This window comes from Haemaphysalis longicornis, unplaced genomic scaffold (genome assembly GCF_048455015.1).
Source record: "Haemaphysalis longicornis isolate Haplotype H1 unplaced genomic scaffold, Haemaphysalis longicornis Haplotype H1 scaffold_1, whole genome shotgun sequence".
NCBI lineage: Eukaryota > Metazoa > Arthropoda > Arachnida > Ixodida > Ixodidae > Haemaphysalis > Haemaphysalis longicornis.
In genome coordinates this window covers 203,114,519-203,141,760 of record NW_027526203.1, presented here as the reverse complement: position 1 = coordinate 203,141,760, position 27,242 = coordinate 203,114,519, and the positions used below count along the sequence as shown (strand labels likewise).

Below are 27,242 nucleotides of genomic sequence, written 5' to 3'. Positions count from 1 at the left end.
TGTGCCAATGTGTGAACCAAGGCGAGAAAAAAAAAACAATTGGAGGTTCATTTGGACTTGCCGAAACCACAATTAGTTCAAATGGAACCATTTGAAAATGCAAATGGTTCCATTTGACACAATTGTTTTTTTGGCCTGGGAATAACAAAGCGAAAAGCCACGGCAGTGAGTAGGCCTTTTCTAAAGGGCACATGAAGTGCCCGACAGAAGTAATGTTTCCTGGGACAAACCAGAAGGTGCGCCAAGACAATGCCATCTGGCCTTCTTGATTTCCCCTGTCGGGAGTGCACGTTCAGCCGGCATGAAAGCAAATGGCACTGTAACAAGAAACAAAATTAGGCTCTCAGTCGAGCCTGTCAAAGCATCTGATGCAAAGGGTGACGTCAACCTTAGCCCAGCCTTGGTGGAAAAAAGGCAGTCCTACTCTCCAAACATCCCACAAAATGATTTTGCAAGGGCAGTGATAGCAGTAATTTTCCCAAGCTGAGCTCAACGTTGCAACCCATTAAAGTTTGCCGTGACCTGAAGTCAGTCCATAGGCAACACTGCATTGTCGCAATGTCCCGCGCACTGCGGTCAAGCGGACAGGTAAAAACAAAAAAGAAACAAGCTCAAACCTGCAAATGTGAGAGAATTTTGAGAAATGTCATGGCAGCAGCACACAATAAAGAGGCACACAACTTTTGCAGGGTCCCCGTGTTACAAGTGGAAATACAGCAGAGCCTCAACTTCATGGCCCCTCTACTGCTCAGATAGGAGGCACACACGGAGAGGTACGTCGGAAAGGAGGTAATGGCTTGTGCACGCTTAACTAATGTCACCCACTCCCCTGCAGCCACAAAGCACACCACCACCAGACACGGAAGATGGCCACTGGGCACCATGCAGCACAGGGGCACTGAGCACAACACTGAGCGCAGTGCCATCATCACAGCTTCGCCACAAAGACAGCCCACTCAATGGGAGACCATCATGCCATGCAGGAACAGTGACAAGTGCTGTGTCGTCACGGGGACAACCAACAAATGTGCCCTCACCACCAGAGGCAAGAGCATGCTCTGTGCCCAGCCACCACAGTCACACTGCCACCACGGACCACACAAACTGGGAGACATGGCCGCCAACCACCAGTGCAGCGTTACCACCTGCAGCTCCATCACGGGCAGCAATTCAGCATGACCATGATTATTGGGAACCACCACGAACAGGCACAGTGCAAGCAAGTGCACCCTCACCAAGTGAAGCCCCTCAAAAAGCACAGGCTGGTGCAGCTACACCACCAGTGCAACCATCTCGGACCCGGCTCGGCCACGACGACCACAGTTATTGGGACAATGAAAATCTAGAAATTAAAGTAAAGAGGCTGGGCGAATCACTGCAGCAAACCCGAAAAAAAGCTAAATTGCTCACCGAGAAAACAAAGCGGTATAGCAACAAAAATGAAACCCTGCAGACCGTAATTGGACAACTTAAAGCCAGAAATTTGCTATCTGAAGAGGCGGAACAAAAATTAGAGCAGTTTGGTGCCCTGCCACACGAAATTGTAAACAGCTGGTGCTCAAACGCAAGGGAGCAACCCAGAGGCAGGAGGTATAGTGCGGAGATGAAGAAGTTTGCAGCAACTCTGCACTATTATTCCCCTCACGCGTACGAGTACCTGAGGTCCATGTTCCCCATGCCCAGCACCAGATCCATCCGGGAGTGGCTTCGAGTCATTGGTGGGTGGCCTGGGTTCACACAAGAGGCCCTGGTCAATTTGAAGCTGCAACACCAGCACGATTCCCCCCGGGAGCGATTGTGCTCCATCTTGCTCGATGGCATGAGCATAAAAAAGGCCTGTGATCTGGATGCTGCAAGCGGGCGACTTATTGGTTATGTGGACCTTGGCCATGGCCAGGCACCTGACGACGCTGATGATGTGCCGCTTGCCACTGACGCACTTGTGTTCATGGTCGTTGGACTGGCCGCGCCATGGAAGCTTCCTTTCGGATACTTCTTAAATGCTGGCCTGTCCGGGGAGGTGCTGAAGAACTTGCTCCTTGAAGCCATACGGTGCATCCAGGAGTGTGGGCTGACTGTGGTGGCTGTGGTGTGTGACTGCCTGGGCGCAAATGTGGCCATGGCAAAACTCCTTGGCTGCCGTGTCCACGTCACAACATTTGAAGAGCTGGAGCCCTGTTTTCCTGACCCGCAGAACAACGGTGCCTCCATCCACCTGCTCTTCGACGCCTGTCACGGCTTGAAGTTGCTGAGGAACCTCCTGGGGGACAAAGGAACTCTCCTCAGCAGCACCTATGGGGTAAACAAAACGTTTATATTCAAGTTAGAACTGTGCGCAAAAGTAAACAATCTTGAGGCACACTGGTAAGATCATCAGGTACAGGATGCAGTAAGGCTCCCATTTGGCTGCTGTGTTCAAAGACACTAAACACTCAATGATAAATGGCAACTTCTAAGAATCTGTTTAGTTAGGTTGGTTGCTGACACTGGTGAAAGCAGAAAAAAGCATGGAACCATCATTTCATTACACATCGGGCCACAAACTTCAGCTTAAAAGAAATGGTAGTAAGCAAGAAATGCATGTACATGACATAGAGAATATTCACAGGGCAACCTCAAGTGTCTTTTTGAAATGAAATACTTTCATAATTCCATAAATATTTTTCCAATTGTTACTATTTGTTACAGGCGAAACCATGTCCCCATTACCCAGGTTGTTACTACAAACACGAGTGAATCACGAATGGTGCCTGTGAAATATGGGCAGCAATGTCATGTCGTGAAAGGCAAGGAAAAACTGCACTGGGGCAGTGCACAAAAATGAAACCCTTTCGCAAAGTAGCAGTAGCAGTTTTGCGCTGTACAGTGCTTTTACTTTTGCCATATGCATGCTATTTTACTATTAATCACGGCTTTGCATTATCCCTGAAAATGCTAGAAACACTTGCTTTTGCACAATATTGTTTATTTCCTGAGCCCCCAATAGGCTACACTAAGAAAGACATATGAAGCAGGCACACACAGCACAGTCTGCTCTCTGCACGTTATTGTTGGGTAGACATTATGCAGGGCTGAGAAACCTGTAACACAAACATACATTGTGTCACAGTAGCAATGCAGGCAGACATGCTCAAAGTAAACAAATGAATAATAGATAACCTGTGTGCTTCTCTGAAAAGCAAAACCTGATGTTACAAGGAAAATCACCCAGGGATGTAGGGGTTCCTAGACTTACTTTATTTGCAAACTACTGAGCTAGACCGAGCCTCGTTATGGAGTTTTTGTGCCCAAGCATTTATACGTTTGCAAGAGAAATTCAATAAAGTCGTCCCACCATACTTTCTCGGTGCAATCACATATGAGCAACTGCAAAAAGCACACTAGCATCCATATGTCCAGTTGGCACTCATGTTTGACTAAAACTGCCTAGATACTTTTTTTAAAGGTGCGAACAGCAGCCACTGAAGTAATGCATGTCGAATTCATGGGGTCTTTTTGAGGGGGCCATAACGGCAAAAAGCAAGATTGTGTTATTTCAATGATTTGGCTTTCATAGTACCCTGCGCTCAACATATTATCAGCAGCAAACGATGTTTCCCTCACTGAAAAATTAAACAGTTAAAACAGAAATTTCCCTTCTCCCACTGTGTCATATGTTCCGTAACAGAAGCAATGATGTAGAATGGGCAGGTACCTAAAACAAACTTAGCGTGTTGGCCAAGGTGGCCGTTATGGGCAAACTGTGTTTTTTTATTAGGAGGGTTGCTGTCTACCTGTCTAGATGGCACGGAAATACCGCGCAAAGAGCACTGTCTGCACTCTTTCAGAACGGATGTCTAGCAGGCATACTTTTTCCTCTGGGCGAAAGTAATGGTTTCATGAAACACTTCGCATGGCTCAACAAGGAGGCACACACAACTGGCAGGGTCATCAATGTCAGTTGGCCGGTCTCATGCGATGGAACAAGCCCAACGCACTCAGCGGCTGCACAGCATTGGTCAGCATAGTGGGCGCCGTGTACACCGGTTTAAGTTTTAGTTCTAATTTCTGTTGTCTACACGACCATTGTTACTAATATAAAAACACCGTGCCCTAAATTCAAGTTAAATACCTCGTTCACCAAGCTAACAGGCTTTGTTTAACGCGCGTTGGATTTTGCTGGCCTGAGCCTTTTGAAACAAGCTGCCCATAATACATTTTAACTCCAGTGTGGCCAAGTAGCTCGGGTTTCACGTGCCTATTCCTTGTTTTTCTTATTATGCAGTGTCTTTGCGTGAAGTTTGTGCTTACGACGACCTGAGCTCGGCATGAGCAGTTGCCAGTATTTTGCTTATGGCGAACTGTGCTCGTCACGGGTCTTGTTCAATGCTGCAAGAGGCTTTTGCCAAGCCCAGCTCGTCAAATGGTGCTTTTCTATTTTACAACATAGATGGCAGCACAGATTCCACCATTGGCGCTTGTATTCAATGAGAATTTCCACACTAGATGGCGGAATGGGTGGTTTCTTTCCCGCACATTTTACAAACATGGCCTCAGCCGTGCAGCGTTGTGGTGCGAAAAATCTGTCTTCTTCAGATGATGAAAGCGATAGGGATGAGGATATCGGCTGTGTGTTTGATTCTTCAAGTAAAGAGGATAGCGATGACGTTTTTACGGACAGCGACTCCGAAGGGGAAGACAGCCGCTATGATACGATAGAAAGCTTCCGTGAATGGTACTGCATAGACCCTGAGGAGGCTCTCTGCGTAGTGCCGTGCTCTGAATGCTACCACACAGATGGTAGCCTCATCTAGCTCCAGGTGAACTATCGAGGAATAGTGCATTATGTACGCGGCAATTGAAACCCATCCTTTACTTTGTGGAGGCACGGAAATTTATTTGTGAACACATTTGATATGCCCCAGGCATAGCGTATTATATGGAGTGGAAAATGACCAATGAAACTTTATTATATGCCGTAAAATGTTTTAAATAATACCTTTTTGATTTATACCCGTTACTAAACCATACGACATCATTAAAAAATTGGCCATTTTAGAACACAATTCTTTTGTTTAATGAACCCTTCAGGGGTTAAAAGTGGAAGCAGATTCATTATTCTAATAAAACACACTTCAGGATAAACCTAACTTTCATTTTGTCGGTATACCCCCTTTGGGGTTGAAATCCACCGTAAAACCCTGCGTGGCTATGCAAGGACTGATGAATGAGTTGCAATAGAAATATTCCCACTTCCATCACATTATTGGAATTTCCAGCAGCTCAAGTAAGCAAGAGCCACACTCACAAACCTGTTGGCGCACAAGGTATTTCAGCTGCAGTTTTTTATTGGTCAACCCTTTAGCATGTTTTTTTTTTTTTTTGAAGTGGGGCAACAGGCATGGTGATGGCCTACCGCATGTGACAATCTGGGCCCTTCTGTGTAGTTACTCACATACAAATCGCAAACCTGTGAATCCTTTATACCAAAATCTTTCCTCAATAACATTGCACATCCTCCTTGCATTACAATGCTATGGAACAACCGTACTTACTTGGAACAACCTTACTTACTTGGAACAAGAATTACTATGGAACAACCGTACTGAAAATATGCATTGATACAATTACGCTTCACTAAGCTTTCTTTGCACACCGCAAAATAACATCACGCCACATAAAGGCATGTAAAGCTTTATGCCAGGGACAAAAAAAGAGAAAGAAAGAAACATCCCCATAGGTGTGCCCTGGACAAGGTCAGCAACTTAACCTTATACGCTTCTCTCCTTAGACTATCGAGTGGAGCCACATCACGTCACTTCACCAACTGCAGGAAAAAGAAGGTCTTCGTGCGGCAAACAAGCTGTCCAGGGCTCATGTCGAGTACTACCGCCAGGTCAGACGCCCCACATTCATACAACTGAACAGAACATACATGCTATTTTGTTTTCCTTTTACAGGTAATGAAGGTCAAGTTGGCAGCGCAGACCTTCAGCAGCTCTGTGAGCAAGGCTCTACTATTTGCTGAAGAGCTCGGCTTGCCTGGGTTCGGCAGCTGCAGTGGGACGGCTCAATTTATTGCCATGGTTGACCAGTAAGAACACCAGCTAGGCGCCAGAAGGGGCCTATACGCTATAGGGGAATTTTTTTTGCTTTGGTTGGGGTAGCTGTTCCAAACACCAAAATATCACAGATAGAAAAAGCATGATTATGAGCACGTAAAAAAAGTACTTTCCCCCTCGCTGACTGAGCATCATTTTGTACTGTCTGACCAGAGGTCAGCAAAAAATGCTATCGGAACTGTTCCTGGAAATCTCAGTTGCACGGATAATATTGGATATAAATAAATCTAAACTAAAGCTAAAACGAAATAAAAATACCCCTCTCTCGTTCATTTCTCAGTGTTGACCCACAGCCGGAGATGGATATGTGGTGCAAAGTGCTATAAAGTACTAAATTCCCTTTTTCTGCCACTAAAGCGAATGGTATGCTACCGTAAGGGCACTTTAAGTAATGGGGAATAAATACGAGTCTTTGTTACACAGTATGAACAAAAAAAAAAAAAAAAAAAAAAAGCCGTATAAACAATGGAAAGAAGAGTGACAGAAGTACCCAATGGCTGGAAAGAGCAATGGAGAGTCATGGATTAGGGAACAAACTTCGGTGGCAGGCATGCAACCGTCAAGTACGAGGAGCCAAGCTGGGCGAGCCATGCAGTGCCGAGGACTGGCGACAGACAGACAATTTCAGTAACGGAATGGCCACTGAGAGACAGGGCTTGAGGCAAGGGAAAGCATCAATTTTGCTGAAGGGAGGAGAAAAGAAAATGCTAGAGCAATGAATGAATCTGGACAACAAGCAATGGAAGCAGTGCGAAAGCAAGAGGAGCGGTTTGCCTATGGCACTGCACATAATATATGCAGGGGTGAGACAGCCAAATCAGATTTGGGAGCAGTTTTTGGAGCAGCGAAATATCGATTTTGGAGCAGAACCTTGATTTGGAGCAGAAGAATGACATTTATTATATCACCTTAGGAGCCAAAAAAATCAAATTTTTGGCAACTCACGGGTGAAAAGTGCACTTTTTAATAGATTTTGAACGTACATAACACTGAAACAGCCTTTCAATAAAGTTTTTTCTACCAGAGTATCACAAGGTGCAAACTGCACTACCTTTTTACTAGCCATTTTTTAATTCTTAGGCTCTATGCATGCATAGCGTGGAGTTCCATTGATAGTATCGAATTGAAAAACTAAGCGATCGTATCGTATTTTCATTATCATGTGAATGCCAAAGTTGTTACTTTTGTAATCCTATGCAGACTCGTCTTTATGCACAAGTGTAGAGCCACGGCCAAAGCGAGGTCACAGTCGTCGCACCCCATCAGCCCTCCCATTTCAATCCCCAAGGTGCATGTTCACTACAATCATGATTTGAGTAACGTTGGTATGTTTATCCACCTCCCTTCTTTTGGCAATAAATTTCACTTCAGATAAATGAACCATTATTACTAGTGTGCAGTAATAGCCCGTCCCGCTATCGAAGACTGCTTGAACATTTCGCGACTATGTAGCCTGTGTCGCCACTGCTGCAGCATCGATCGTCCCATTCCCGTCGCTCGCAAGTCCGCAAGCCCAATCAATAACTCAGTGTTTTATAGCACCGCAATGAGTCTAAAATTTCACTTCAAGCACGTACTGGCCTCACACTCAAGGCCGAAACACGGCGAATTTACGGGCGCCATGTTGTTTTTGATGAGCTCCCGTCTTTTGAGTCGCGCCCCTTCCAGCAACCGATCAAATGACTAAATGTAAACCCAGCCACTCCCATAACTAAAACCAAGAAATTGGCGAAGAGCGCTCTGCCTGAACCACAAGGAACTGCTTCACCCGGAGGCCATGTTTTCATATCTTCATCACGCCAAGGTGGCGGTGCCCAGTAACGTCGTTCCGGAGATACGGCGCTCCAAAAATTGCCGTTTTTTCATGAACTTGCACAAGCGGTTTGACACCTACGTACACCTAAGCGTTTTTTCTACAGGACTTTGCAATGGTTTTCAATGGGAAAATTTTAAAAACGCACAGAATATAACATGTGCAACCCGAAATTGTGACTTTAGAAAAAAAAATACCTCGGGGACAATTTTAGGCAGGTTTTTCATGGAATGATCAATCAATTGAAAATTTACAAACAGCATCACCTTGGGGGTGCTGGAAAATTATGCCGTCAGTAAGCATTTTTCCGCACTGGAACTGACGGGTGTGTTAAAATCCTTGGCTCTCAGACTGTTTTGGAGCAGTTTGGCGCAATTTTTGCGATTTTCAAGCTTTTGGAGCAGCCTGGCGCAGGAAAACAAATTTTTATCAAATCTGCGCAATATGCGCAGCTGTCTCACCCCTGAATATGCCGACGATAATTATGTACCTCGTGGATGCTAAGGCAATAAAGAATGCCTATTTGGAATTAACACGTGTACCATCAGCAGTATTGTGACAAAATTCAATGCACTTTTTGTTACATTAACTGCTGTCTTTGTACATCCCAGCGAGTGATCGTGCTTAATTCTTATCGTGTGCTGCCCAACAAGGATGCTTGATTTCAAAAACCGTCACGCTAAGTAGCTGCAGACAGGATGCAAAAACTGGGCTAAGTACTGGCGGGGTTGCCAGGTCCTCAGAAGGAAAAGTCGCAAGGAAACTGACAAAAGTAGCTAAGAAAGTCACCACCTTAGAGCACATGTTCGAAAAGGAACCAGAAAAGACACCATTTGCAACAAGGCCATGCTAGTAAGTACTTCCAGATTACCGTAATGAAAAAAAAATGTAGGAATACCAGGAAGTAGAGTAACATATCACAAAATTTATTCATTTCCTGTGGTTCTACAAATCGACAGCGGGTGCTTACTGCCTACAGAAAAGGTAGAATATGCACATTTGGGTAAAGCATTAAAAAATTATGAATGCCCAAAAAGGGGTCTTTGCTGCAAGGCATGTTTTACCACTTTAAATGCTTCTTTACATTCCTGTGACTATTAATAGGCACTCCCCATCGTTGTGCATGAAATGTCAAGTTTGTGTAAACTACTGTAGCATGACAGGGCAAACCGGCAGCGTTGCTTGAAGGCTTTCAAGCTATGCATGCAACACCAGGAGCCGGATACTATCAGGACCAAGGAAAATTTTGATTTCTTTGCTGGTAAGTAGCGCTGTACGGTGGTGTACCCGAGTAACTGATTCATTGGACCCTAATCTAGACGGCCAGATCACCGCCGTGTGCCCTACTCGTTTGTTGTTCCATTTGTTCAGTTTGTCTCACCAGGAATGCACTGAAAGGCCATGCAAGGCCTTTTTTTTATTACTGGGGCGGCGGAAGTGCCCGTAAATATACGAAATCATAAATACTCCAAGGAGCCAGAAAGTAGCCAAGTCGCTACTCTGAAACTTCGGCTGGCGTGAACCTCGAAAAGGCAACAGTTTGGCAACAAATCGCCAGGCTTGGCATTCTTGAGTAGCGGTCGCATGATTAGAATCAAAAGGCTCTGCTCTGCAAGTCGACATTCACCATTCTTAAATATTTTTCCTTTCTATGCATATGTCTGTATGGGTGTTAAACACGTTTCACGCCTACCATTACACATGAAAATTTTCTTCACAATTAGCACAATAATTATGGCTTTCTGCTAGCCCATAGCACACCACTTTATTAGTGGTCTTCGACCAAAATCACAGCTAGTGTAATTACAACAATTACCTTCCCTTATTCAGGGCCTTCGACGCACTCAACTCCAGCAATCCCGTTGCGAAGGGCTTCAAGGCCCCACTTCGGCCAAGCACCTTTGACTGTCAGAGGGAGACGATGGAGGCTGCAGGGAGGGACCTCATGGGCCTGGCACTGAAAACCGGGAAGCTGGTGGTGCACGACGGCAGACGGATGTCCGTCATTTCCCTTGCATTCACCTTGAAGGGTGTGTGCCAGCTAGCATCGACACTCTTCATCGCTGAGCTCTGCAGGTAAAAAGAAGAGGGGGGGGGGGGGGGGGGGAGAAGGGGAAACATTCAAGGTGCATGTCTAAGACACAAACACATTCCCACACACAAATTTCTTGTGAGGCCTTATGTCTAGTCATGCCTCCGTGCAAGGCTCTGGAAAATTCAGCTATCTTCCTGAGGGTCTTGAACTGAAATCCTTCGTAACAAGCACCTGTGTTTTGCTTTAAGCAAAGGTGGCCATAGCAGTACTGGAGAGTGTTGCTTTGTGTGGACAAGCAAATAAACTGCACTGGCTTCATGACGGACAGAAGAAAACAAAAAAGCAATGCAGAGCAAGGCCAATCGAAAGCTACACCTGTACTACGCACAAACAAGATGGCTAGTTGTGACTGCCACGGTGCATGTTGTGCACTCGTGTGCACTCGTTAGCTCTTCTAGTACCATGCCATATGCGATCCACGTTCTAAAAGTCACACCGAAAAACGACTTGGCAACTCTCTATACAGTATGCATGCGATATCTTTGGACAAAACCAATGTCGCAGTTTGTGCTTGGCAGTCGTTAACACAAGAGGGCATAAGAAAAAAACTATGCCTCAAGGTGGTGGTGCAGATGGGTGACCACAGCCTGTTCTTTGTGAACGCGTCAAAAGCAAGGAAGTAAACCAAGCACTTCAGCCGCTTCTCATTCCAGTGTTTTTTGGAATGCAACAGTAATGAGTGTAACAACAATGTGGACCCATCAAATTTCAGTTCCAAAGCCACCGTTCCTCTTCAGAATATCAGGGTATCAGAAAATGTTCAATTACGCATTTCGTTTCACCGTTTCTATTGTATGAATGCTCTGTGCACACTTTTATAACTGGTGACAGAGGTTTGTTCTATGATGTTTGTGTCCTGCCAACACACGAAAGCGTAATTTTGCTAATGATCTAAAGTGCCAAGTTTCAGCACGACCTGGCCCCCTGTGTTCTCCTATGATTTCTCACATTGGCCAACTGAGAGGAAAAAACCGACAAAAAAAATAAAATAAAAAAAACCGCGGAAAAGGGGAATAGCAAGTTGTGCTTGACAAATTTCACAAAAACAATGTGCTATGTACAGAGGCAACATTTGCTGCCTTGCTAGATTGGCAAGGCATGCGACAGTTTGCAGCTTGCTTGTTTTTACACACATTTTCTCATCCGTTTACCCTCCTTCCCATTTCATGCGATACCAGTTTACAGAACCAACAAAATCTCAAAGTAGAGATGTTTGGTGCCGTGCTAGAACTTCATACACGCCATTGTAAAATGCATGGCCGCAATACCACGGCAAAACAATGTACAGTAGCCCCGTGTTAACTCAAATTTGTAAACACCGCTGAAAATTTCCAGATAAGCAGAGTTCCAGTATAAGTGAAATGTCGGAAATGTGTGGCCAGGTCACTGAAGTAAGACTTAATGCTGGTAACAAAAAGCTCCACTGCACAGGAGATTTCGCAATAGAGGCAAAACAGTTAAAATTCAAAATTCGCAGAGAAAATGTTTTTTTCATTATTTCAGAAAGTAGAACTGCACGATGCTTGCCTGTTTCACGTTCGCATCTAGCCCAAGGAAAGCATGTTTGAACTGCTCAATGCATCGCATCAATTGTCAGTCAACAGTCTACCTAGTTGCGAAAGAGGCACAGGAACCTTGGTGTTCTTTTTTTTTTTTTGCTGTAGGCATTCCTCTCTGGGCTCCTGTTCAACCTAATTAAAAAAGCTGCACCAACCACAGCTGTCAAGCATGTAGCTGTCATACAGCATTCCTTTAATGGGCCCATCATCCTTGGACCACGTAAATTTACCGTTCACGACTGCATTTGGCGTGTAGTAGGAGCTAAGCTTTAAAACAGAGACCTTACCAGCCACCTGTAACGGACTTGGCCTTGTGTCCGCGCTATTAACATGTCGAGATAGCCGCCATCTCCCGACAAATCCGTGTGAGGTTAAGGGGGAATGCACATGTTGCCTAGGGGAGGTAAATGCGTGGCTGAAAAATGTTTTGCCTTACCCTATATTTGCAGGTATCCGAGTTCGAATTAATGCGGGCTTACTGTATTCCAAACTTTAAAATTTGCTCTTTTTTGTGAGTTACCATAATATGTAGAGGCCCACCGCAGTGAACATTTCGATATTGTGAAAATCCAGTTTCCGCGAGGTCAGACTTAAAAGAAATACATGTTACAAGACACAACTCATCCACTATGAGCGTTCCTGGCAAACGCAATTAACAAAAATGGGTGATTCTCTATTGAATGGATTGCATGGGAGGGTGGATGTGATGGCACAGAGGAATGAGTGATGCAAGCAGATGTTCCGGCTGGAAGCTCAGGTGGAAGCTCGAAGCTCGCACTTGATTGCTTCAGGAACAGCTCACAAAGCAGAGTTCAAAAGGTTTTGCAGTAGCTTTAGCGCTCACATGGTTCATCGAACGTGACACAGACCGGTATTCTGTCATCTGCTATAGATCTACTTTTAAATGGTGATACTATATAATCTGCTAGGCATTCGGCACAGTTACCATTGTTGTCCCAAAATGATTCGGTGATTCCTGGTACATCTGCTGAATAAATTTCGCTACGATGAAAGTCCGCCGCAGCAGGCCTTTAAAATGTGCTATGCTTTATAGCAATACCCTTTTACAATATTGACATGACACGGCAGCTACTAAAAGGCCAGTGTGCACGTCATTTATTTAGCCAAACTTCTGCCTCGCCACCTAGGCTACAGCCAAACAGATGGTCTTCGCCAGAAGTGTGTACTCTTACTGATACCCCTCATTGTCTTCTTTGCAACTGAGCACTGGTGATTATGCTTGCCATCTCGCAATTGATGAGAATGCTGCCAGATCGTACCACAATGGGGCATGGCTAGTCTGCATGATGGGTGCTGCTAATGAGACAATTGCGAATCCTCATCTTTTTTGAGCGGAGGTATACAACCCGCATGTGATAATACGCACAGCGCAACGTCGAGGCCAGGAAGCATTTTGCACTAGACCTATGATGAGTGTAGTAATGCAGACAAGCAAGCAGTTAGCAGCACACTGTGGTGATCTTCATTAACACTGGTGATATACATTGCGTACATGCAGGTACATTTGCACGAGCAAGTTAAATCAAGACCCGCTGGAGCTGTACTTCAGTTGTGTGAGGCAGCGAGGTGGGTGGAACAACAACCCGTCGGCAGCGCAGTTCCGCCTTGCGTACCGCAAAACTCTCGTGCACGCAGCTGCACTTGGCTCGCAAAATGCCAACGTAACACCTCAGCTGGAGGGCATCGCTTTGGCCAAGAGCCAGAGCACCCGCACTGATGACATCAGTGAACAGGACGCCCCCCCCACCCAAGACGACGATGAGTTGCTCAACCTCGCCCACACACTGAGCACATACTCCAGCGAAGTGGTGCGATATATCGGCGGCTACATTGTCAGGACCACCAGCAAGCAGCTGCACTGTGCAGAGTGTGTTGGTCTGCTCACGTCGGACAGCATCAGCAGCTTGCTGACGCTCATGAAGGACAACGGTGGACTGATTGAGCCCTCCGCCTTTGTGCACGCGGCACTTCATGCCGCTGAACTTGTTTTCCGCCACAGCACCATCACTGGCCACAAAGAGCAGGTCAATGCGCTCACGCTGCGGTCGTTCGGTGAGTTTGCCGAATCCCATGCTACGATGTTCCAACACATGGTTCACTACAGCGACGAGCCCCACCATGTTATTAATCTGACAAAGGTTGTGCAGCGCAAATACATCGTGCTCCGCCTTCGGTCCTTTGCTAAACACATGACACAGCAAAGCAGAGGTGAATACCTTCGCCACATGCTAACAAAGCGTGTCTTGTTCGCTCACCAATAGGGTCCGCTTAGAGCTAGCTCATGGAATACATACACAAATTTCTTTCTGGTGCGTAATGTATTTTTACCTTTCAATTTTGTACTCCTTCAGTTTTCTTGACAATGATTTCTCTGCTAACCTGACATACTGGTACAGTACACCACTTCCCCTGTATTAGTACAATCATTTCAATCCTTTGACCAAGTGTCGCATGCAATGCTATGGCACAGCTTACATTTCTTGTGTTCCTTGTATTGACCCCGCACATTGCGACGTATTCCCGACAACTGCCTAACAGCAGGGCTTCTTCCAAACTGTGAACGAGTGTGGCTTGCAGTGCTACGGCACCTTGTGTTCCTTGTATTGACCCCGCACATTGCGACGTATTCCCGACAACTGCCTAACAGCAGGGCTTCTTCCAAACTGTGAACGAGTGTGGCTTGCAGTGCTACGTCACCTTGTATTCCTTGTATTGACCCCGCACATTGCGACGTATTCCCGACAACTGCCTAACAGCAGGGCTTCTTCCAAACTGTCAATGAGTGTGGCTTGCAGTGCTACGGCACCTTGTGTTCCTTGTATTGACCCCGCACATTGCGACGTATTCCCGACAACTGCCTAACAGCAGGGCTTCTTCCAAACTGTGAACGAGTGTGGCTTGCAGTGCTACGGCACCTTGTATTCCTTGTATTGACCCCGCACATTGCGACGTATTCCCGACAACTGCCTAACAGCAGGGCTTCTTCCAAACTGTGAACGAGTGTGGCTTGCAGTGCTACGGCACCTTGTATTCCTTGTATTGACCCCGCACATTGCGACGTATTCCCGACAACTGCCTAACAGCAGGGCTTCTTCCAAACTGTGAACGAGTGTGGCTTGCAGTGCTACGGCACCTTGTATTCCTTGTATTGACCCCGCACATTGCGACGTATTCCCGACAACTGCCTAACAGCAGGGCTTCTTCCAAACTGTGAACGAGTGTGGCTTGCAGTGCTACGGCACCTTGTATTCCTTGTATTGACCCCGCACATTGCGACGTATTCCCGACAACTGCCTAACAGCAGGGCTTCTTCCAAACTGTGAACGAGTGTGGCTTGCAGTGCTACGGCACCTTGTATTCCTTGTATTGACCCCGCACATTGCGACGTATTCCCGACAACTGCCTAACAGCAGGGCTTCTTCCAAACTGTGAACGAGTGTGGCTTGCAGTGCTACGGCACCTTGTATTCCTTGTATTGACCCCGCACATTGCGACGTATTCCCGACAACTGCCTAACAGCAGGGCTTCTTCCAAACTGTGAACGAGTGTGGCTTGCAGTGCTACGGCACCTTGTATTCCTTGTATTGACCCCGCACATTGCGACGTATTCCCGACAACTGCCTAACAGCAGGGCTTCTTCCAAACTGTGAACGAGTGTGGCTTGCAGTGCTACGGCACCTTGTGTTCCTTGCATTGACCCCGCACATTGCGACGTATTCCCGACAACTGCCTAACAGCAGGGCTTCTTCCAAACTGTGAACGAGTGTGGCTTGCAGTGCTACGGCACCTTGTATTCCTTGTATTGACCCCGCACATTGCGACGTATTCCCGACAACTGCCTAACAGCAGGGCTTCTTCCAAACTGTGAACGAGTGTGGCTTGCAGTGCTACGGCACCTTGTGTTCCTTGCATTGACCCCGCACATTGCGACGTATTCCCGACAACTGCCTAACAGCAGGGCTTCTTCCAAACTGTGAACGAGTGTGGCTTGCAGTGCTACGGCACCTTGTATTCCTTGTATTGACCCCGCACATTGCGACGTATTCCCGACAACTGCCTAACAGCAGGGCTTCTTCCAAACTGTGAACGAGTGTGGCTTGCAGTGCTACGGCACCTTGTGTTCCTTGCATTGACCCCGCACATTGCGACGTATTCCCGACAACTGCCTAACAGCAGGGCTTCTTCCAAACTGTGAACGAGTGTGGCTTGCAGTGCTACGGCACCTTGTATTCCTTGTATTGACCCCGCACATTGCGACGTATTCCCGACAACTGCCTAACAGCAGGGCTTCTTCCAAACTGTGAACGAGTGTGGCTTGCAGTGCTACGGCACCTTGTGTTCCTTGCATTGACCCCGCACATTGCGACGTATTCCCGACAACTGCCTAACAGCAGGGCTTCTTCCAAACTGTGAACGAGTGTGGCTTGCAGTGCTACGGCACCTTGTATTCCTTGTATTGACCCCGCACATTGCGACGTATTCCCGACAACTGCCTAACAGCAGGGCTTCTTCCAAACTGTGAACGAGTGTGGCTTGCAGTGCTACGGCACCTTGTGTTCCTTGCATTGACCCCGCACATTGCGACGTATTCCCGACAACTGCCTAACAGCAGGGCTTCTTCCAAACTGTGAACGAGTGTGGCTTGCAGTGCTACGGCACCTTGTATTCCTTGTATTGACCCCGCACATTGCGACGTATTCCCGACAACTGCCTAACAGCAGGGCTTCTTCCAAACTGTGAACGAGTGTGGCTTGCAGTGCTACGGCACCTTGTGTTCCTTGCATTGACCCCGCACATTGCGACGTATTCCCGACAACTGCCTAACAGCAGGGCTTCTTCCAAACTGTGAACGAGTGTGGCTTGCAGTGCTACGGCACCTTGTATTCCTGTTTTGCTGCTACTGTCCAAAGATCACAGCTATTGCAAATGCCTTTGCATGCGTGTGCCCTGAGTGGGCAAACGTTTTTATGGTCAGTTGTACCCCAGTGTTGAAAAGTGTTACTATGACAAGGCATTTGCTGCACTGCACCACGGTACATTTGTAGGTACCTGATGGTGGGCTCAGAGTGCAGAAGTTTTTCCATACTCTGTGACACTGGAGTGATGGCTTATGACACAACGACAAGGCATCTCCTGCCCTGCAGTGTGCTTACTTTGCAAACGTCCTATGGTTTTTGTAGCGAACAGAAGTGCTTATACCTAGTTAAGTACTAGTTCTTTTGTGACACTATTTCATGTGGAAAGTGGGGTGTGCACACCAAAGGTACATCTGGGTTATGAGGCAGACGTAGAGGGTTCAGGATTATTTGTGACCACTTGGGGCGCTGGAAGCGTGGTAAAATTTACCCAAATGGGTGCTTTATTCCTTAATCTCCTTCAGAAAAACGATGACGGAGGACGTTATAGTACGTGTGTATGTGCGCTCAGCAGCGCAATTGCCTTAGCCATTGAGGTACCACGGCGGGTGCATGCATACGTATTGGCTGCTCCATGCAGCAGTTAATTTGTGGGTGCCTTCTTATGGCCCGTGATGGCACAACATTCATGCAGAGTTAGCAATGTAGGAGTGTTGTTACGACTGAGCCCGGCGCTGTACTTCGTCTCATCACTCCTCGGCTGTGCGGCAAAGCCATTACGTGCGCCTTTAAAACACGCCCCACCGTGTCGGTGACTCATGTTTTCACGCCTCGACAAAGCCCGGGTCAGACGCTTCGCTTTCGGCGCGTTTCAAACTTGGATGGTTGCCGGCCCGGCGAGGCATGTCTCACCATGCTTCAAGGACGCAGAGGCCCCGCGATTGCAGCGGAGCCTTCCTCTCTCTCCTCTCTCGGACTCAACGTGCGCCGATGCTACCGACTGCTCACGAACTCAGGAAAGAGCATTGTGTCTGTGGCGTTCGTAGCGTGTGCACAAATTAAAGGAAACACTGTTTTGACCGTTGCGCTTTTGGGTATAAACACGAGCCGCCCAAGCGCTGTAGATCATTCCTGTTAGAGCAGTGAATCAATGCTGTCACTCTGCTCGAGTCCTGTACTGTTACCTCGCCCGTTGGGGCATTGTTCTTTGGCTTCGGCTCACCTCTTGCTATGAAGTAAACAGTAACGTTAGCCTACGGCTTCTGGACTTCTTCACGGCTGCAACAGCGGCTGGCCGCTCGCCTCACACCACGCTACCAAACGTATGTCGGAGGCGACGGAGGTCGGCCCACCCGGTCGCAACAGTGTTAACACGTATTACTATGACCTCGTATATGCTGCTGTGACCTGCAGTTACTTAGTTTGTGCCTTGTTTGAAAAACCATCAGAACTTTTCTTTCTTTTTTCCCCATGTTAAAAAGGCAACTGCACTTAAAATCCGGCCCTCTGAAAACACTGTTCCGTATAGTCTGCCTAAAAAGACTGCCCGATGCACTTTACGACAGCTGAAATATGCAAATGCATGCCACAAGCAATCAGTGAAAATAGGCAATTTTGCAGCCCAAATTGCGGGGAGTGCCGCTTTTACGGACATACTGAAGTCACATCGTACCCGTCTTCCTACCGGCCACACGTTTACCAGCAGTTCAGAGAGGCAAGTCTGCGTGCAAGCTTTGTGTGTGCTTGTGGAAGCAAATAGGGGGGGGGGGGGGGGGGAGCACTCACAGAGGAGCTTGACTGGTTCTCTATCAGCCTGGTTGGCCGGTGGGTGAAGCATCTGGCCGGCCACCACTCCACGTGGTTCGTTGTGGTTTGCGTGGATTGCCGGCACGTGTAGTGGTGTGTGCTACAGAGCTATGCTTCTGAGTGATTAACGAAGCAATTTCATGGGTCTAGCAGTCACGTCCCAATTATTTTGGTGGTACGTACGTGCAGTACTGGAAAGATAAATTCGGCTGAAGTAAAGTTTCGGTCCACTTGTTCTTGATGTCTCATTTAGGAGAGCTGCTGTAACTTCTTTGCCTCTGTGTTTCTCACTTATGCTGTCCGGGTGAGTATGTGTGCAAAGGTGTCAGCAGCGCAGCCTGGGAAGCGGTATTCACTGTTCATTGGTGCTTCACTGGGAAAGTATGCTTCGAGAGACTGGAGACAAGTTCGTCATTGGGACCGTGACGGCAGGAGTGTGCCTCGGGTCAGAATTGCATTTTCCTGCCCCGTTTCATCAGGAAGCCCACGTGGCGCGGCTATTGCCTATTTAGGGCAAATAATTACTGCCTTATAGCACGCGAACGCCAATGAACTCAGGTTGGTAGGGAGACAGGCGCTTTACAGTAACTTGAGGGTTGTTGCGCAGAGAAGGTACGCCTAAAGCATTTTTGTGAAGCATGAAAAACACCCATTTACAAACTACTTACTGAGAGTGCTCTATCTGCAAGTTATTATTACCACAGTTTTAGGCAAGGGCAGCCAGGCCGTTCAGCTTGTGAACACACTGGTCTGCTAGAGCTTCTTCTTCGACGGCTGGTTAGGCTGCCCACACAACCATGACACATGCCCACTTTGGGAGGATTGCACACTTCGCATCATGGTCTCTCGACACCGAGCTATAATCTGCTTGTTCTGGTAACCACCTGGTGGCATACCTTCCTCCACAACGAAAGCACCGAGGCGGTGATGTGTGGCTGGGGTGAGGAAGGTGATCCAGGGGGTAGTATGATTTGAGGTGGACAATGTCACTTCCAGGTGTTGGTTGAGTTCTGGAAGAGACAATGGGGGATGATGTCATAGGCAACGTCAGCTACTTGAGAGAGTACTGTGTAAGGGCCAGCATTATGAGAAATCAGCTTCTCAGCGCGTCCCACCCGCCGAGTCGGGTACCACAGTAGAATGAGGGACGTGTGAAAAGTGCACGACGCACTGCCGTTCATCATAGAGGTGGCGACTCACAAAACAGCAAGGTCGGAACAGGCAGGCTGACGCTCTTCATCAGCCCAAACGTAGCGGCCTTTGCGGGCATATTCAGTGCACAGGTGTGTGTCAGGAGGCAGAAAGGTATCTAACAATATGGTCGGCGGTTCCCTCCCGTAAAGAAGGTAAAAGGGTGAGAAGCCTGCATGGTGCGATGGGAGGACTTATACGCGAAGGTGACGAAAGGCAGAGCAAGGTCCCATTTTCAGTGGTCACTAGACACATGCATCCTGAGCAAGCTTTAAAGTGCTCAGTGAGACCACTAGTTTGTGGGTTATAAGCTGCAGCCACCTTGTGGCGATTCAAGCATGAGCAAATCATTTCAGCAATTTGGACAGGAAGTATCGACCGCGCTCTGTGACGAGCTGCCAAGGAGCGCCGTGGTTAAGCACGACTCTGTAAAGGAGAAAATCGCCTAGTCGGTTGCACAGCTCGTACGGAGGGGACAGGCGATGGCAAAGCAGGCGGCATATTTGGTACCAATTGCAATTGCTTTGATTCCAGATGTAGGCAAGAACAAAGGGCCGTGTAAATCCAGTCTGACTTGACAGAAAGGTTCAGCGGAAATGTCAACTGGTTGTAGTTAGCCCGCTGGTAGCTTGGAAAAGGGGTAACAACAATGGCACAGGTAACATGCACATATGTAACATTGCATTGAGTGGTACAGTCCTGGCCAGAAAAAATGTCGCACTTGGGTGTAAGTGCAGGTCACTCTAAGATGGCCGGCCATGGGTGCATATGGAGCTGATGGAGCACAGGCACACAGCTGTTCAGGAATGACGATTACGTTGTCATAACCATCTGGGCGAAAGTTGCGATGATATACGACTCCATCCTGTATTTCACAGAAATGAAGGGCAGATTAGGCTGGATGAAGGTTGATGCTGTCAACGATGAAATGTAGCAACGGCAGACCTTGCCTTCAGAGCACAGCTTGCCATCACGAGGTGTCTACAAGTCAAATGGCCACGCGCCAGACACCGTTGCTTCATTGTCGGAACTTGTCGATAAGTAAACAGCTGTTCCTCCGTGGTTCACAATTATCATGGTTTTTCCAAACATGCGGAGTGCTGCAACAAATGAAGAGGTATCCTTTGGGTGCTGAATGCAATTACATGGTGTCCGCTTCATGGACAGCACATAACATGCACTCTGAGCGTTCGGTGCACTATGCTGGGAGCTCGTCCGTCCTATAATGTTTTTTTGTGTGCGTGTTCATTTTAGCCTGGTTTTACAAACCATTCAGTTTACCCATACCAGTGAGCTGGATACCACGAGTGTGCATATGTTTATGGCTACTGTTTTGTGGGCAATGAGTGGCTAAATGTGACCTAATTGACAGGTCCTCCTCACTCTATTGTGTTATGCCCCCTTGGCATTCGATGTTTTTACAGTAAAACTGATGCTTTCGGTGTTATAGAGGGAGAGGACATAGTTCCGCTTCATGTGGGTTCTACCAAAACTGTGATGTGTTATGCATTATAGTTTTAGATACTTGTAAATAAATTGTGAATACAGCAGTACACTGTCGCCTGTAAGGTGCCGCATCAAAGAGCCTTGTCCACGTCATCCCCACATTATCAAACATCTTCCAAACCTTTTCTTCATACCTTAACCCCCCCCCAAACGTGCACCCTGCAGCTTTTCTGAATGGGAGTTATTTAACTGGGCTGCCCAAAAATGGTGAAGTGTTGTGGGGGCACACATCACTCTTTTATGAGTAGCCACTTTGCCCGTAAGACCTCACCTTGCATTGGTGTGCGTAGTTGGAAACAGGTGCCAACTTGACAACTCAGCTGAACACCGTCACCTCGTACAAAATTCAGAGACAGCACCTGCACCACATATCTCCTTTTACAAAGAGGCCTCCGTCATGCTGGGGCATGACAACGTAGTCTGGGACAATTCAGCAAAAAACACATGCCCACTAAAAGTACACGGTTACATCAATGGTTTGCACCAACAAATGTGGCCACCAGGCAGGTTAAAGATTGCGTTCCAACTTATTTCATGTGTATGCTTTCTCAGGTGCCCATACAACGCCAGCACAAAATGAAAATTACAGGGCAGCCTCAGGATCGAGAGGTTTTTAAATTGAAGAAAAACTAGCATACAGAGGTGATGAGCATTACCAAGACCTCAAGTTGAAGTTGAATGGCTGTGCACTCAAGAAGGCCTCCCACGTTAAACATTAATCTTGGCGGAACGCACTATATGTAGACAGCGTACATGCACACAATCTAGGTAGGATAAAATAAGTAAGAAGAGCTTTACAAGAACACAAGCATAGCATTTTCTAGTTATTTTCACAGTGATGGGTGCCTGCCTGTCAACCAAGTAAATATAGAAAGACGCATTACATGACCGACCACCGTGCAAACATTTCTTACAGCATCGTTTGTTTATCTGTGTCAGTGTCGGTTTTGACAAACTGAGCACCGCGACAGCTGCCATGACAGGACAGCATTCTTGCCGTCACTGTTTTCGTCGCACCATGTCCTGTCTGGATGCACGCTAGCATGACTGAGAGCGTCCACACCGGCCGTAGGCTGACGTGCCCAGGCAGCACGACTGCAGTCTCAACACTGTGCCATGTTCCACAAGGCAGAGCAGCGCGTACCAACAGCAGCCACTGACTTTGCTACATCACGGGAGCCCCGCCGATGGCAGTTTGGGGCAAGCCATAATGTGTTATGCTGATGCCGAGGTGTAAAGGTTCATCGTTCTGACCTTTCCCATCTGTGCAAAGATTAATACTTATGTGTATACTGAACGGTTACTGTTGCAACTTGCTGGGAGATTTCTCCATGTACAAAGGAAGTCTGTTACAGTTATCTCAGCTTTGATATTTCTTGTCAGCACTCCTTTAAAGAGCACTTTGCGACGAGAAGACAACGAAAGTTCAGGACCACAAGCCCAACCGCAATGTAAAAGAGGTTGTGCTGTCAAGGCAACACTCTGCACAAAAATGTTTAACATGAACAGCACTGTCTGTCCATGACAGACAAGTAAGAATTTCCAGCAAGAGCAGCATGCTTTCTCTTCATCCCTTCGCAGCTCCCCCTTCATCCCTTCACAGCTCCCCTACAGCACAGCTGGGATCATAAGCATGGGACTAGTCAAAACACTGCCAATATCACTTGTGCTTCCAAATTTGCACAAATGGTGAATGAAATTGATAGATTATTGGATTTAACGCGCCGACGCAGCACAGCCAATGTGGCGCGCCTTGGTGGAGGGTTCCAGATTAATTATGACCAACTGCAGGGGATCTTTAACATGCGCTGAAATCTCGTACACAAAGGCGTTTTTGCTTTCCGCATCCATCAGAAAAGCGGCCGCCGCGGCCGCTAATCGAACTCGCGTCCTCGTGCTCAGCAGCACAATGCCTTAGCCACTGAGCCACCATTGCGGGTAAAGCTGAATGAAGTAATAACCTAACCAAGTGTGATGTTTTTCCTAGACTAACGTATTCGGCTTTAGGGCACCTGAAGACATTATTAAATGCCTCCTAACATACTCGTAAAGACAAAGGTTTGTAGGCCCCTGTCATGGTCGTCTTGCTCAAGCTCTTGTCATTCACGGCAGTCCCCCTCTGAATGGTTGAACCTGTGCCTCTGCTCACTATACAGTTTACAGTGTGTACAAAACACACAGTTGGTCACACACTATACAACATGTTGTGGGCTTCCAGCACCCAAAAACTGATTGATTCCTCAGTCTTAGGAATCGGTAAAACACGAAATTGAAATCGACAGCAAAACTGCAGCTGAGCATGATTTGCGGGTCGGCGGCCGTCTAGTGGGTGTGCTTCGCGAGCAGCGTCCAGCTGGCGAGTTGCTTCGGCAAAAGTGCACTGGCTTCATTTCCGTGCTGGTATAACGTCAGTGAAATGTTGGTGTATCCCAACATAAAACACTTGTGTTAAAATATAAAACCCTAAAACAATCGGCCATTAGTCTAACGTACGATGCTTACTCATAGTGGTATCCCCTTTGTAGCGAGGTGATGCCATGGCATCTTACAAATAAAAAAAAACTCATAAGTTAATATACCTATGCTTTATACTCTTCGCTTAATACTAGCGCTGCGCTTAGCACAGGCACAGAAAACTTTTTGCGCACGCAATACTTATTTTTCCTGTTACAGGTGGTAACTGTCCTAGGCAAAATTCCCCTCTCTGCTTTTCGTCCACCAGCATTCTAACCTTCTTTTCGTCGCCTCGACGACCGTGCACTTTACTCCCTCTGTGCTGCCCTTAAATCCTACTACTTGTGGAAGCCGAATATTCCCCTCATGGAGATTTGGATGGATCTACCCTCGCATTCTCTATAGTACTAAAGGTTGCTTCCCTGCAAGATGACCCTGTGTGCAGGGGTGCACCCTTTACATACCGCTTGCATCGTTGTACTGGCGACATTTCTGCGACGGATATGACGACAGTGAAATCTCCGTGTATCCAGGAATAAAGCGCTTTCACGTTAAAAAAACAGAGCACTGCGATCCCCAGCATAAACAGAGAAACACTGATTACATACGCAAACGTTGCACAACCTCACAATGCTGAGACTGGGCACGCTGGGAGTTAACTGGAAATAACGACACAAAGTTGCAAGTCACTTTGCTGTGCCTTCCTGTGCCACTGCATCCTGCTTTACGATTCCCTGCCAGACTACAGGCCTGCCTGCATAAATCTGCATGTGCCACACCACATTGCATGTAGTCACCCCAGGACATATATTTGTGATGCGAACAGAAGCCAACACTGAGCTCATAATTTGTTACACTGTCTGCAAGACACGAGTACGGCTTTACCTAGAACATACGAAAAACGATGCGGATACGAGCACTTGTCACAAACTGTTTGGGTGACGGTTTCTTATTTCACCACAACTGTTTGCCTTGTTTCACAAGGACAGCAATGTTTTATAAGGGTCCAAAACTGCAGCTTCTGGCTTCCCTGGAATTGGTAATGAGGCTAACTGTTATGCAACGGTAAATTTCATATTTATAACTTCCTTTCTTACTCTAATGTCAGCGGCTATTTTTTGCCCTGGTGAAACACAACATGGACTAACCTAGAAAGCTCCACAGAATGCGATAACATGGCCATTTGCATATTTACAACTCCACCTCATGATGCACACAGTGGGCCAATTTTAACCTTGCAATCCTGCCTATGCCCCAACTGTGCCAAGGCCTTGCTACTACATGGAATGGTCTCGGAGACATGGAACATAACCAGCAAACATATTAATTATGGTCACCTAATGTTACGCCACATCCTATTAAGCACACCTAACTCGGTAGGACACCAGTGCAACGATATAAGTCATCTTGGTTCCTTCTTGAGCAGAACTAAGCTTTTTTCCTTTGACACACCATATGTGGTGCCTCGAGGGTTGCAGCCAATTCATCGAACGGCACTTCACAGCGGCCGTTTCATCGAATGCCATTTGGTAGAAGGACGTTTCATCGAGGATCGTCCAATTTGGTCGTACACAATAGAGCACAGCCTTTTGGTCGTGTAGACCGCAACAAATGAGATTGTTATTTTTTGCGCACTTCTATCTTCATGCTCATTGTTTCGGTATCACCATTTAAATGCGTAAGAAACCACTGATTCATTTTGTTGGAGCATGGGACCAAGCACTTTGGGTGGCATAGCTTTCATGAGTTCGCTGAATACTGCCATCTACATAGGTGTCTCACACTTAGCAAAGGATACCAATTTTTCGGCCTCCGCCCGACAAACCTGCGGTTTGACCTTCCTGCCACACCATAGAATTCTACTGAACGTCAACAGACTGCCGTTCCTGCGCTTATTGCTAAAATCTTGCTGTCTGGCAAGTGTTTGACCAGCTGAAGAAGGAGCTTCCGCCAGCCGTCTTGGAGCTGCTATCCTGGTGCACATGGGAAAGCCACGCGAGTTTCCCGAGCTGCCCGGTGGACTGTGTGGACCAGCGACCCATGCGCCACCTCGGTTTCCGCCATGAGAAAATATATCTGTAGAAGATTGGCACTCACGTTTTCAAAAGTTGTTGCAATCTGACATCCGGACGTTAGACGGTTTCTCAGTTGCCTGCAACAGGAACAAAAAGCTACAAACAACTGGCTAAAAGCACTTCTGCGTAGCCAGCAGCAGCCTAAGCAGAGGACGGCTGTGCTAGTCAAGAAGAGGCCCTCAAGCACATCCCGAACCACCGGAGAAACATGCTAGTAAAGGTTTTATTTAGGACAAATGCTCTTCAATAAAAAGAGTTACAGCTTTTTCGTACATGTTTAGGTCATTGTACATTGCCGTTACATATACAGCTCATATCGTTCTCGAAAAGTAAACTTGTTTGCTTTGTGGCAGTTGGTCGATTAATTTTAGTGCGTCCCAACAATGCGTGCCTTCTTATGATTTGTATAATTATCTGCTCTGTATACGCAGTCCCACAAAACTGAAAGAAAGGAAATAACAACGACCTTCAGTATTCACAACACAAAAGGCAGCATCATTTCGAGCAACTTCAACTCATTTCACGTTGCCTACAACCGTCACAAGTTGCAGTGACCAAGACTCGTACTTGAAAAGTGGGCGGTTTCCTTACGCGACCCTAAATTAAAAAGCCGTAATGCTTCATGCATCTCTTCATGACGAGAAAACTTGCACTTTTCTAGCAGCAATGCTACCGCGAGCGCAGCTTCCGGACAGCATTCGATAAAAGGGGCGACGTCAGTTCGATGAAACGGCGTTCGGTGAAACGGACATGCCTTCGATAAAACGGCATGCGCTGAAACGGCGTTCGACGGATTGTCCCGTACCCGTGCCTTGACCCTTTAGTTATTGTAATAAACATTTTTTTCGCTCAGCATAGGCTGCACTGCGATGTTGCTCGCTGTTTCCACCCGGCCAATGCGACAAAGGTGCAGGCCTTTCTTTAGTCTGAAAAGAGACTGTCTGCATGCACCGCTTTGCCATTAGTGCTTTTTTCTGCGTGGGGACAACTTGAGAACCTCTTCTGAAAACCGCGTATTGTGAACCACCAGCACAAAGTTGACCTTGTAATTTTTTTTTCGGTTCATTATAAACAAGTGAAGGTATTACAGGCGCGACGCTTGTTTGCAGGCGCTGGATTTATTTTATTTCTTCTTTGCAAACGTTAACTCACAAACTTGGTTATGTTTCGCGCACAGAATACGAAGTTCCGTATGACGAGAACGTTTTTAGGATAGGTTAGGACCATGCCAGCAACCTCTTGTAATTGTACTAATGCGAGCATAGTTCTACTAATTGTGCTCGCATGTACGATGGTACTAATGCGATTGTACTAATGCGAGCGTACTGCTTCAACCAGAGTGTTAAAGAATGCCAGCAGGGTAGCTTACCTTGTGTAGTTTCGTCAGGCGAAGCAGAAATCATACGCCTTTACCACGTGAAATACGCGGGCAGGCCCCGTAAGCGATTTGTTGCACGAACACAACCACTGCAGACAAAGCCTGCACGAAAAAGACAAGAACGAGAAGGGAGAACACTCGACGGCACAGCGCCGCTCAATGCCCTACGTTACCACCCCTGTCCGTTGTCGTCTGGCCTTTTCCGTGCTCATTCGGTCGGCAATGAATCAATAAAAACTCTCCTGAACGGCAGGTTTAGTTAACGAACAGATTCTCTCCATGGTTCAAAGGGATTTCCCAACGCTTTTTCTAAAGCTTTTCCCACCGCCATGTTCGGAACAGGCCCCACTGGCCGCACATGGCTGTCACAAAAGCACAAAGGTTACA

General features: G+C 47.0%; 1 long non-coding RNA gene across 3 annotated transcripts; it reads right to left on the bottom strand.

Moving 5' to 3' along the window:
• Positions 1-519: 519 nt before the first annotated feature.
• LOC144141280 (uncharacterized) lies at positions 520-27,235 on the bottom strand. 3 transcript variants are annotated; one of them, XR_013316512.1, is made up of 6 exons: positions 26,847-27,235; positions 25,500-25,554; positions 21,220-21,307; positions 19,148-19,261; positions 9,731-9,984; positions 520-2,292 (listed from the first exon to the last, which is right to left on the bottom strand). It is a non-coding gene; the product is annotated as an uncharacterized LOC144141280 (long non-coding RNA). The 3 variants fall into 3 exon arrangements; XR_013316514.1 differs by lacking the exon at positions 19,148-19,261 and having other exon boundaries at positions 26,847-26,957; positions 27,024-27,235; XR_013316509.1 differs by lacking the exon at positions 19,148-19,261.
• Between the last annotated feature and the right edge of the window lie 7 nt (positions 27,236-27,242).